At 41.2% G+C, this 11,957-nt stretch overlaps 1 long non-coding RNA gene across 1 annotated transcript; it reads left to right on the top strand.

Moving 5' to 3' along the window:
* The first annotated feature begins 6,820 nt into the window (after positions 1-6,820).
* LOC135480615 (uncharacterized) lies at positions 6,821-11,185 on the top strand. Its single transcript, XR_010445949.1, has 3 exons — positions 6,821-7,338; positions 10,098-10,184; positions 10,679-11,185. It is a non-coding gene; the product is annotated as an uncharacterized LOC135480615 (long non-coding RNA).
* The last annotated feature ends 772 nt before the right edge of the window (positions 11,186-11,957 follow it).

Here is an 11,957-nt window from a genome sequence, read left to right as displayed (position 1 = left end):
CGGAGGGCACTAGTATTGACATTGCTCTCACCTAATCTGACGAGAGAGGAGTCCATGGAGTGGGTTGAAATAAGCTATAAGGACAACTCGTCACCACAGCAACTATAAGGTCTACGACAACTAAAAGGCACCTAATGGCCTAACAAATGTAGTATGACTTTCACTAAATTACACAGTGAATATAAAGATAAAAATGCAACACAGAAATTTTTCTACAACAAGAAGAATTCTCAAAGCTGCACAGATCTCTTTCTACATTATCATCAGCAACTACATACGCAATTCCATTTACAGTAAACATCTTTATTCTTAGTACAATAAAATCATTTCGCTAACTCTATTCCGAAAAACATGTATACAGACTAATTTAACCGACGACAAACAAGTAATTTGCTCTGCAGTGAAATAATGTCCCATTAAAATCGATTCAACTTCAAAAAACAAATGTTGTTAAGCAAAAACGGACAGAGAAAACGTCCAAAAAATGTTATGAATTACTTCTCACAAGAAAATTACTCGCCAGATTTGGTGGCACGATGTGTATGGATAAAATATTATGCGAAAATCACCTAATGTCTTATGCAAGCATAAACAAAATGGCTGCGATCTCCTAACGGGTCACAAGGAACTATAACCTCTGCTGCTGGATCGGACTCAAGAGTAACCTCTGCTGCCATACAGTGCCCTCGCCATGAGGATAACTACATGTAACTGCATATAATCTTTACACTCCACTGCTGACTCAGTAGTGTGCACACTTTACATATTTAAGTTCACAACTTTGTTCAAAAAAAAAAAATACTGGCTTGGTTTAAGTCCAGCAAGCAACTGATTAAATAAGATGTGTCACCACAGCCCCAGTCGAAAATCCATTCATTTCGAATTGTGTTGAGTTGTTCATGTTATCTTTTAATTTGATTCAGCAGGTCCTTGTTCTACTTCTACGTGGTCTCTTTTACTCTGTCAGAATTAAGAGGGCGTTTCTGAGAACAGAATCTTGAGATCTGACGACGAAGTCAGGTCACAACACTGCCAACGGGCTTTGTTGGAAAGCCGTTTTTCTCCTGCAAAAAAGCAAAAATAAATTCAACTGTTAAACAAGAGATCATATTCCTCCTGGTAAAACTGCAGATAGGGTATGAAACTTTAAGCTGGATTACAGGAAGTTTTTGAAGAGCCCGACAGATCACTACATATTGAAGTACAAACATCTGCCGACGCCTGGATAGTTTTATCATAAATAATTTTCATCCAATAGAAATTACAACTTGTCCTACGCCAGGTAGATGAGGGTCATCCCGGGTCGATAGGCTTGTATTCTGTGCCGATATAAAAACACAAAAGATAGTGAGTAAAACCGGTGCAGCGAAGGCAATGTGATAGTTGGCAAATCATCACACGCAACCGTTGTTATCGGGTCTTTTGTCAGGTTTTCATTCTAACTGTTCACGTAAATGTTTAAACACTCACACCATGACCTCAAATATCCATATCTGACATTCCTCATGAAAATCGATTGTATTTCAAAATATTTCTTCTCGTTATTTTAGAATATCTCCAATGATTAAATTCCTCCCAGTATATTAGACTCGATCATAGCATTGTAACTTTGCTTTTATGTACAAAGCATTATAAATATATCAAATTTTAACAACATTGTAACATCATCGTCCAAGTACGAGTGTGACAATTTCTATTAAATCGTAACCAACACAGCATGTTTTACCCAATTCTGCGTAGACTATGGTGCTAGAGGGTGTATAGGTTGCTAATACTTAAGCAAATTACTTGAGCAGTTAGAATAAAACCCTAACTCAGGTAAATTACGCTTAATTTCACCGGTTACGTGTGACTATTTTAAAACTCTATCACACTGTCGTCATTGATCTCGTTTTTCTCCCTAGTCTAGAATCGCTTGTCTATCACATAGATTTAGCCATATGTAGATCTTTATAATCTGCATATTCCAGGATAGATTTAATGCTTTAAATCAGCTTAATCACAGTAGACTTACCTGTCTTTTCTTCCAACTGCCCTCATCAGACACGGACGGCGACATGTTCGATGACACCAGTGGATATATCACCCTACGTAAACCTATTGTCATTTCTGCTGTCCACAGCACTGGATTAATGGATTTATGTTTGTTTTCTGGAAAGCAAACAGTTTGATGTCCAAAAAAATTCAAATAGGATTGTTTTGACTATTTACAGATTCCAAAGTTCATGTTAACAAACGCACCAGAGTATTGGCGATTGCTCTTGGGTTTGCTGCGCATGCTAAACTCGAATGATCCACTGTTAAATAACAGACGACAAACACATGCTCCTTGAAAGTGTCCAGAATGCTAATTTGGCTCAGTCGCCCTGAGCATACCTTACGTCTTTCCAGCATCATTCAAAACTGTTGACTGCTTCCCTTTGCACGATTTCTTCCTATTTTAGTACTTTATATACTTTTTTAGCTCTTTAGTTGTTTCTTTTCGCGTCGTTTTGGGAATTGACCTTGCGATTACTGACGTGGAACGTCCTTCTTGGTTGATGGGTGACGACTGTCTGTTTCGACACATTGATTTAAGTGAAAATTGAAGAAAGATGAACCCACGGCGAATCCAATGGCCTGGTAAGAATTCCAGATCGAAAGTTAATTTATACGGTTACCCAGCACGTCGGACCCAACTGGCTGCTGTCGTTTAGGTCTGTCTCGATCTGTTTTTGACCACTTGTTAGGTTATATTATTTATTGTCCTTTCCTTTACTTGTGACCCTTTTGCCAACTATGTCACTGAGTGTGTTTCCTTTCCATGCTGATGTCTTTTGTTTTAATTCCTCAGATGGAGCTATTACAACGAGCAATACCCACTGGTTCTGTTTAAACTTCATATCAGAGAAAGTCAGGTAAATATGAAAGCTGGACCCCCCCCCCCCCCCACCCTTCACCCTCCAAAATAAAACCAATAACAAAGTCTTTTTAGACGAAAAACGGCCACCAAACTCTACAACAGCTTTGACCACTTTCACATAATGCATATACATGAATGTAGACTGCTACACGTTTGTATTGCACTTAATTACTCCTCGTCGTCATATGACTAACAATTGTCAAGTACGACGTTAAACCCCAAGCATACACGCACACATACGCTTTTGTATTCGGAAATGCATATATACCTACATATACAGTTGTAAAGGCATTCTCGGAATTGTTTGAAGCCAAAACAATGCATACGACGTCATTGATACCCACTTGGTAGAGTAGACTACAATGTAATCCAATATTGTAAAGCCATTATACCCAGTTGGAAAAAGTAAAAAAAAAAATTGATAGGTTTCATATGATGGTGAATAATGGATCTTCACTTGACATCGTTTAAGTGTTCTGTATTTTTAACATACATGTGACCTAGGTTAGGGTTTCAGAAAAAGGTGATGACGATAATGGCTGCAGGATAATTATGTAAGAGGGCTATACTCAGCAGTAATTTATGTTTGACCAATTTTCTCTTTGTTTGTACCAAGCACTTCAGAAGAATTGCTCTACGCTGCTCTATGTTGCTGCAAGGCCTTCAAGTATTCCGTCACATTCCGAAACACAGCCAACTTTGTATATACAAAACTAATATTATTTTGGTGACTTTCACTAATCGTATATTTGCCCTTTATAATTTACTTTGTAAACAATAAGTATTTGTCATAAGAAGGAAGCACAAATATAAGGCTCAATAGTGCTTGTTGAATGAACATTGATGTATGTTAACAGCTAATTGTAAAAACTATCCCAGGAGATTTCTCGGTCGTGACACTACTGTCCAGCCTACTCATAGAAATCCATTAACGCAGAGCTGTGGAGAGCACACGTGACGATGCCGTCACATCTATCGGCTGAATCCGGCCTGCTCTCTAGCCTATCTGTCTGATGAGGTGTGCCAGGAAAGGAGGGAGGTAAGTCCTGTATTTCCACAGTTACCTGTCAGCATTTGCCAATGGTAATCTAACAATGTGTCTTGCTATTTGAAGAGCGGTAATTTTATTTTAGTCCACTGTTATCAGTTAACGATCAATATAATCACTGATTTTTGTGCCCGTAAATTAGTTACTGACTATATATCAATCATAGGCTTTCTATTTCGAACATACGTTTACCTCCAATCGTTTGTTTGTTAGTAGTGTATTCCCTGACAATAGTTCTGATTGTCGTATTCATGCTGCGTACATGAATGACGGAAAGTATTGTAATATTTGGAAGCCGATTGCTTCTCCTTGCGTTCTTTTTTTGAATTGACCTTAAAAAAGTAAGGTTGTAAACACAATAAAATCAAACAAGAAAGGGCAAAGGTTTAAATTACAAAAACACGAAAGGTATATTACTGAGGCTTATTTCAGTTACTATGCTTCAGTCAAGTTTATAGGGCAACCGGTATGTAATGTAACAGTCGAGATCAATGTTTTCTGTAAGATGTTTTCCTGTTTTTGGCACTGATGATAACTACGGGGTTAAACACTTAACAGATAAATGTACGTGGGCTTTCGCGTACAACTTCACAGTTTTTAAGGCTTGACGTCGAGGAGTCATTGGGTGTGTGTATATACATTGTGTCTTTTTGTAAGAGGGCGAGTCCATGCCGTCAAAGTGCTGCTGCCTCTGAAGCATCATGCTGAAGACACCAGACTTGACACCCCATCCAGTCATATTATACAGACACAGGGCCAGCATGTCCTGACTTCTTGCTCTAACCGCTCAGTGCTGAGCGCCAAGCGAAACTGCCACAAGTACCAATTTTAATCCTTGGTATGACCCGCCCCGGTTTTGTTCCCAGGTATCCATGGGATGTTCTAACCACTGGGCCAGTAAATCTGTAAATCTTTAAATAGTGCATATTAACAAAGTATCCATTGACATGACAAATGACGAAAACTATATATACTAATCAATATACTTTCTAAAGCAAACATAATGCCTTAGCGGATTCGAAACTCCATCTGGTTGAAATCTGACTATAAATGCGGACATCAATAATGCCTAATGCAATGTAAATATATAACGATGGATGGGATTTCTAAAACTATTTGATGGGATAGCGTTGCTTAGGATACAAACAAACACATATCGGTGAATTAAATGCTATTGCATTTACACAGTGACCATACTCGCCACACCGATGTGAGCGTTTCTTACGACGGGGCAGGGTCCATCATTTTTTTTAGAAATGTACCGTTATTTTTTCAATCTTATTAGGTTTTCAGAGAGGACAGGTAAGTCCGAATTTCATATTAAAGGTGTTTTGATTTCCTTTTTAGCCCCTTAAATTTAATTTACGAAAAATGCAAATATAGGCTTTATCGATTTTATTCAAAACGGCATTCACCTATTTCCGCAGTTATATGCTGACGATTCAACGTGTAGTACTGTTGAACCACTTTCGTGCGTCAGTGTCTGCTGAATGGATGGACTTTGAAAACGAATGGAAGGGTACAGACGGCTTTGATTTATTTAAGTTGTGTCACGTTATATGAAAATATAATAAACTAAGATATAAACGTATGAAGCAATTCTATATTATTTTTTTTCAGTGTTGAATAACAAGATAACTCGACAATCAGGGTAACTTTTCTTAATCAATCGTGGTTTCATTTCCACCAGATTGGTCAGAGTGGTCGGTAATCACAGTTCACGCTCTTCGTAATGCTAAAGGGGGACGCACTTGGCACTGATTGCTGTGAACTGTGATTACCGACCACTCTATGTCATGCTGACATAGCTCTTGGATTATTGCCCTAAACTGAAAAAAATCAGGTTTCAGTTGAAGCCACAACTAATAATGAATGCGCGTTATTTAATACTTAGAGAAAACAATATAAAATGTGGGTTTATATTTTTGTTGAGTATTATAATTTGTAGAGGCAGTGAATATACATGAATATATATGTATGGTTTAGTTATGACAGTGAATATTCATATCCATATCAGAAATATATAATCCGATCAGTTTTAATCACCATTGTAAGTGATAGCGTAAAATCGATCGAAGTTCATTCGATCTGAACGGCAGGCAAAATGAACAACTCGACTCAAACAGATGGATTCTCTACTGGAGTTGTCGTCACCCAATACGTTCTCTTCGCTATTGGTTCACACTTGGCTATCGTTGGAAACATCGTGTTTTGCTTGTGACAGTCTACAAGAGACCGGTCTTACACAGAGTTACCTACTACTTGGTGTCTGCTCTCGCTGTGGAAGACCTTCTGGCTTGTTTATCTAATGTCGGGTTTTATCCACAACAGCGGATTAGAGGCGACGCGGCCTTAAGTCTACCAGCTTGTGGTGTGTATGTGTTCTTTTCAATTTTCTACGGAAGTGGTGAGCTGTATTTAATGGGGGCGATTAGTTTGGACTGTTACATTGCTTGCTGCAGACCGCTACAGTATTCAAATATGGCTACTCCTCGCCGGTGCGCGTTTGTTATTGGATTTTGCCGGTTGTTTCCCGCCATTCTGTCATTGTGTCTGACACTTGGGTGTCAATTTTATGGGCACAATTCTTATACGCGCCATTGTCAAATACAGTTTACAGCCAGCCAACAAGCAATGTATTGCACTGCTGTATTGTTTGTTTTGGTGTCACTACCCAGTTCGATGACAATGGCAATTTGTCAGTACAAAATATTAAAGCAGGTCAGAAAAATTACCAACTGTAAACCAGCCAACATCACCTCCACTGCGCACAGGACAACATCCGGGGAATCATCTAGCAAAGCCACCACGACGGTATCTCTGATGACCGGAACTTACGTCATATGTTGGTTACCGTATATGGACACAGACCCCCATTACAACTTCCGTTTTTCGGTAGGGACGATTGTAGTTCTGTGAATTTTAGGGTATAAAGTCTTTTTTTGCTCCCAGGCGTCCATTTTTGGTGCACAGGTGCATGCTTGGTATTAAAATGCTGGAAACTGTCTAAACTTTGAGGAGGTATGAGCTTTATTGATGAAAGTTTGAAATTCTGGGCGAGAGGACACAAGGTGTGAGGTAGTGATGAGGCTGCGAGTGACGTCCCCTTGGCGTTGCTAGGCACGCCTCCCAGCTGCCGGCATGGAAAGGTCCAGATTTTGACGGTCAACCTATGTCAAGATTTTTATGGCTTCTTTCTCACAGGCTGGGCCAGGTATGCACCAAAGCTTAATGGCCACGGAATGTTTGGGACTGAGCTACAGCGCTAGACGTTAACATTGTCGCTTATGGAAAATTAATGGGGGTCCGAGGCCTGTACTGACGAAGTCACCAAAATGTGAAAAATGTCACTATGCGCTTAGATTTCGCAGCAGCCTGATAATTTTTGGTGGGTATGTCTGTGATGTGTTTTGCATTGATTGGGCCGTTTCATAGCTTCTTGGGGCTATTTACATTTTGAAAATATCCATTTTGATGAAAAATCGGTAAAATGCTGTTCAGCGTAGGGTAGCATGTGTATAGGCATCCTGAAATGAACAACATGCAACGTTCTAGTATTCCTACGCTTGAAAATGGAGACGTTCAGAGCAGAAATTGCTGCAAAAATTGAAAGTTTCAGTGTTTATAGTGAAAACGGAGCCTGTCGAGTGTGGACTGGACCATTGACGAGGGATGGTCGATATGGTCTTGCCTCCTACAAAGACCCCGTCACACATCGATGGAAGAAGAAACACATCAGTAGACTTGTTTATATGGCCAGACAGGGGCTGTCACATTTAGATCCCAAGCTTGATTGTTCACACGTGTGCCACAACACACGCTGTGTAAATGTGGACCACATAAGCTTGGAATCACATTGTGTTAACAATAACAGGCAGCACTGCTGTCTCGGCCATGGGCAGTATGCAAGTTGCATGTTGCATTTAAGACTGAGCAGGTTGGTTTCCCCTCATTAAAAATAATAAATAACAGATTGTTTTAGATTTTGCTCAATTTCTGTTATCATTTTTTAATTTCTTTCATAAGCAACAACAGCAGTGACAAATTATATACAAAATTGGCGGTTACAAATATCTAGTGTATGTGTGATCTGTTTGGGTGTTGTCCAGTTGTCCCTTGGCATAGTCAGTTTTTTCTTCTGGATTTGAAAGCCTGTACTCAATGTGCTCTCGAAGTTTTCTGGCTGTATTGCGGAGTGATCTCCCCTTAACTGTCTGTCGCTTCTTATAAACCTTGTGGTACTGGTTCACCCTTTCAATCTGTTGTACTGTTCTCTCGCTCCTAGGTGAAATACTGGCGCCGACAGCTTGGAGTTTGGCAGCCGTGGACTTGTCCTGGCCATTGTTAAGTCTGTGGATTGTGGACGCCGCCCTTCCCTCCATATTTCTGCTGTAGTTTACATTCTTGGGCAAGGAGACGCTGAGTGATCTATTGACAGCTTCGCACTTTTGAGTGCTGGTGTTCATCCGGAGACTGGTGACGGCTGTCTCGCTCAACCTCATGTGCAGTACTTCGGTCAATAGTTTCCTGTCGTTGTCATCCATGATAAAAGGGCAGAGTTTACTGGTGGATAAAAACAGGGACCTCTCCCACCAGCTGCTGGTTTCCCCTCCGGAGCAAACCACACTGTTCCTGCGGCATTTGGAACAGTCCCCACCGTAACACCTGACCGTTGCATCCACAACCCTGGGTAGGCAAGTTTTTATTTTCCTCATGTCACCAATGTGCTCAGACATAAGTTGAGAAAATATCAAGCTACACCTGGCCTTAACATCCTGACTCAACACCTTCTGTGCTTTCTTCCTGGCTTCCCTCGTTCGGCCCTGTCCTTCGAACATGGCATCGCTGAACTTAGCCTGGTTACATTTCTTGAACTGGGATCTACCAAGGTGCGTGGGGTCTGCTAACCGTTCGACCTCCCACAGTGGCTCGACCAGTCGGATGCCGTCCTCCACTCCCTTGGCTGACCTGGAGTCGCCGTCTGTGGTTACATGTTTGGCTAAAACACCTTGCCTCGCCAATCCCTCGCCAATCTCGTTCCCCATATTATACTCGGACCAGGGGGCATGTGGGTTTGTGTTCGCTGTGCACTCCTCGTGTCCTCCAGGGCACTTTACTTGGAAGCCTTTTCCTCTTAGCCAGGACCCAGTCCAACACAATTTATTCTTCAGTGCTGCGGAGACAATGTATTGCTTGTCTGTTGATGTCTCCACAGCCAGGGAAATTGCTTGTGAAGCATTCTGGCCCGGTTTCTTGGGACTGGTTATGGTAATGCTGTTGTAGCGAGTGTCTGTGGCCAGATCTATTGTGCTGTCATCCTCTCCTCTTTGCCTTTTGTATGCCTTTACCTCTCCCACCTTATTTGCCATATCCTCTCTGTTCAGCTTTGCGATTGCAGATGCGACATGGTTTGCAGTGCGATGCATGTTCCTACGAGTGGCAGGCGGCACGTCCATCGCTGCAAATAGGAGTCTGGCTCGGGTGTTCCCCATTGGTGTGTCCTGGAGGCCTACTTGAAGAGCTCGGTTCACCGCCGCAGCTTTTTGGCCAGGTCTGTTGCATTCTACCTCTTTGTAGAATTTGTGGAAGCCAGATACATAGTCACAGTCACAGCACTTAAAACTGAACGCCCAGGCTAAACCCCACTTTTTCTCTGCAGCTATCTCTAACCTGGGCAGTGGACAGTGGTCCTTGGTCTCACTGTGCTCAAGCATAACTTTGTTCCATATACACACCATTTTCTGTATATCTATGAGTCGCATTCCTTCAGCAGCCCATTCCCGCTCATGTGTATCTCTGTCTGATCCAGCCGTGGAATCTACCTTGCACCGTCTTGGCCGCTGTATTCTCTTTGTGTCAGGCTGGTGTGTTCTTACAGCCTCCTGATTGGGCTGGAAATCTGTGTCCATCAAGGAACACCCAGGCACAGGATTCAGCATGTCTGTAACTGCTGACAGGTTATTTGAGCCATTCTGGGCCTTTCCAGCTTGAAATCTAGACTGTTTCCTCTTTCTGTCTCCCTTCATGGTGTTTTGGGGTAGATTGTTTGCCTTGTTAACTGTCAGACTGACCAATATAGGTGTACTTGGTGGCTGCCTGATTGGAAATGTTAAATTCATATTTTTCCTCTCTGTTTATATATTGTAGATGCCAATGTGACACCCTTTGATGTTACTGTGCAGAGTAATAACCTGCTGTGAGACAACAGCAATGGTGCAGGGAGGTTTTTGCATGGTGAGCTGGTCAGCCAATCAGCAGTCATGGGGGAGGAGGGCAGGGGGGGGGGGGGTGCCTGGCTGGGTGGTCTTTTAAAGGGTTTCATCATGTTATTCAGTGGGGAACTGGGATACTAGTCTTTTCTTAAGTCCTGTCCACTAAAAAAGTGCCTGTGATTAGGTCTTTATCACCTTGAGGCATTATTCTTGCTTTGATTTTGGTCACAAGTGATTGTTCTGAAATCGTGACAATCCGCTTTGATACCCCCTACCACACTGTCAGTCAATTTTTTTCACATAGTTGCTGAAGTAAATGTCTTATATTTTGACATTTAATTGTCAGATAAATTACCTATATTTTGATGTATGCTTTGACACTTTTGGCTTGTAACTTTGATATTTAAAGCTGCTCTGAGTAGAAAAGTCTTCTTAAAAATGTATATTTCTCTAAATGTTTGCTTTTGAAAAGTCTAAAGTGCTCTGTCAATGTGATTTTTTTAACTTTTCTTGCAGATAAACATCTTGTCTTTCCAAAACAGTTGACCTGATGGAGATATCTCGAACGGTATATGCACTGCAAGGCTTCAAAGTTTACCCCTCAGAGTTTTTTCACCCTGGAAAAAAGACACATGTTCAAGATGGGGGTACCCCAACTTGAATTCATTCAACTCCAAAGTTTCTGCATGTATCAAGCCCTAATTTTGCCTGTGAGGTTCAGAAGTGTCAGGAATTGTGTGGTGCAAAAATTATTGATTTTGAAAAAAGGTGGCTGGTGTGATAGGACACAGACCCCCATTACAACTTCCGTTTTTCGGTAGGGACGATTGTAGTTCTGTGAATTTTAGGGTATAAAGTCTTTTTTTGCTCCCAGGCGTCCATTTTTGGTGCACAGGTGCATGCTTGGTATTAAAATGCTGGAAACTGTCTAAACTTTGAGGAGGTATGAGCTTTATTGATGAAAGTTTGAAATTCTGGGCGAGAGGACACAAGGTGTGAGGTAGTGATGAGGCTGCGAGTGACGTCCCCTTGGCGTTGCTAGGCACGCCTCCCAGCTGACGGCATGAAAAGGTCCAGATTTTGACGGTCAACCTATGTCAAGATTTTCATGGCTTCTTTCTCACAGGCTGGGCCAGGTATGCACCAAAGCTTAATGGCCACGGAATGTTTGGGACTGAGCTACAGCGCTAGACGTTAACATTGTCGCTTATGGAAAATTAATGGGGGTCCGAGGCCATATGGCGGTTCGTGCTTCAGGGATCGTAGTAGACTGGGAACAATCCCATAACCACCGCAAAACACTGGGGATTTTAAGAATTGTAATCTTCCATAGTTTTCTCATCTCTAAATTTGCAAATCCACTGATATACGGTGTGTACAATATGGAATTTCGAAAAGAGTGTGGAAAATTGTTCAGGCTGTCGAACAGAATAGCCTAACTGTGAATGATGTTTCTTTAAGCACCGATTAAAGTAAAAGAAAGCTAAAATATGAAGTAAGGTTCATCATACAGACAACCATGCATAAGCATACTTTCATTTATTTTTGTGTGTACAATACTATAAAAGTTTAGGAACTCTGACGCCAAAGGAAGTTTTTCCAGCTTTAATCAAGACATTACATGTTGTAGTAGTTTTTTTTAACTCAGTTGTCTGTATGATCATCCTTACTTCATAATTTAGCTTTCTTTTAGTTTAGATACAGACGTGTTGAAATCTTCAGTCCTGACTTTTTAATCTCAGCAAAATGACCCATACAGTGTGAAATTTCCATCAGAATGTGGAAAAATGTCCCG

The sequence above is a fragment of the Liolophura sinensis genome, chromosome 13 (assembly GCF_032854445.1).
Source record: "Liolophura sinensis isolate JHLJ2023 chromosome 13, CUHK_Ljap_v2, whole genome shotgun sequence".
In the NCBI taxonomy this organism is placed as follows: domain Eukaryota; kingdom Metazoa; phylum Mollusca; class Polyplacophora; order Chitonida; family Chitonidae; genus Liolophura; species Liolophura sinensis.
Note: the sequence above shows the minus strand (reverse complement) of the source record. Positions and strands in the feature narration are given on the sequence as shown.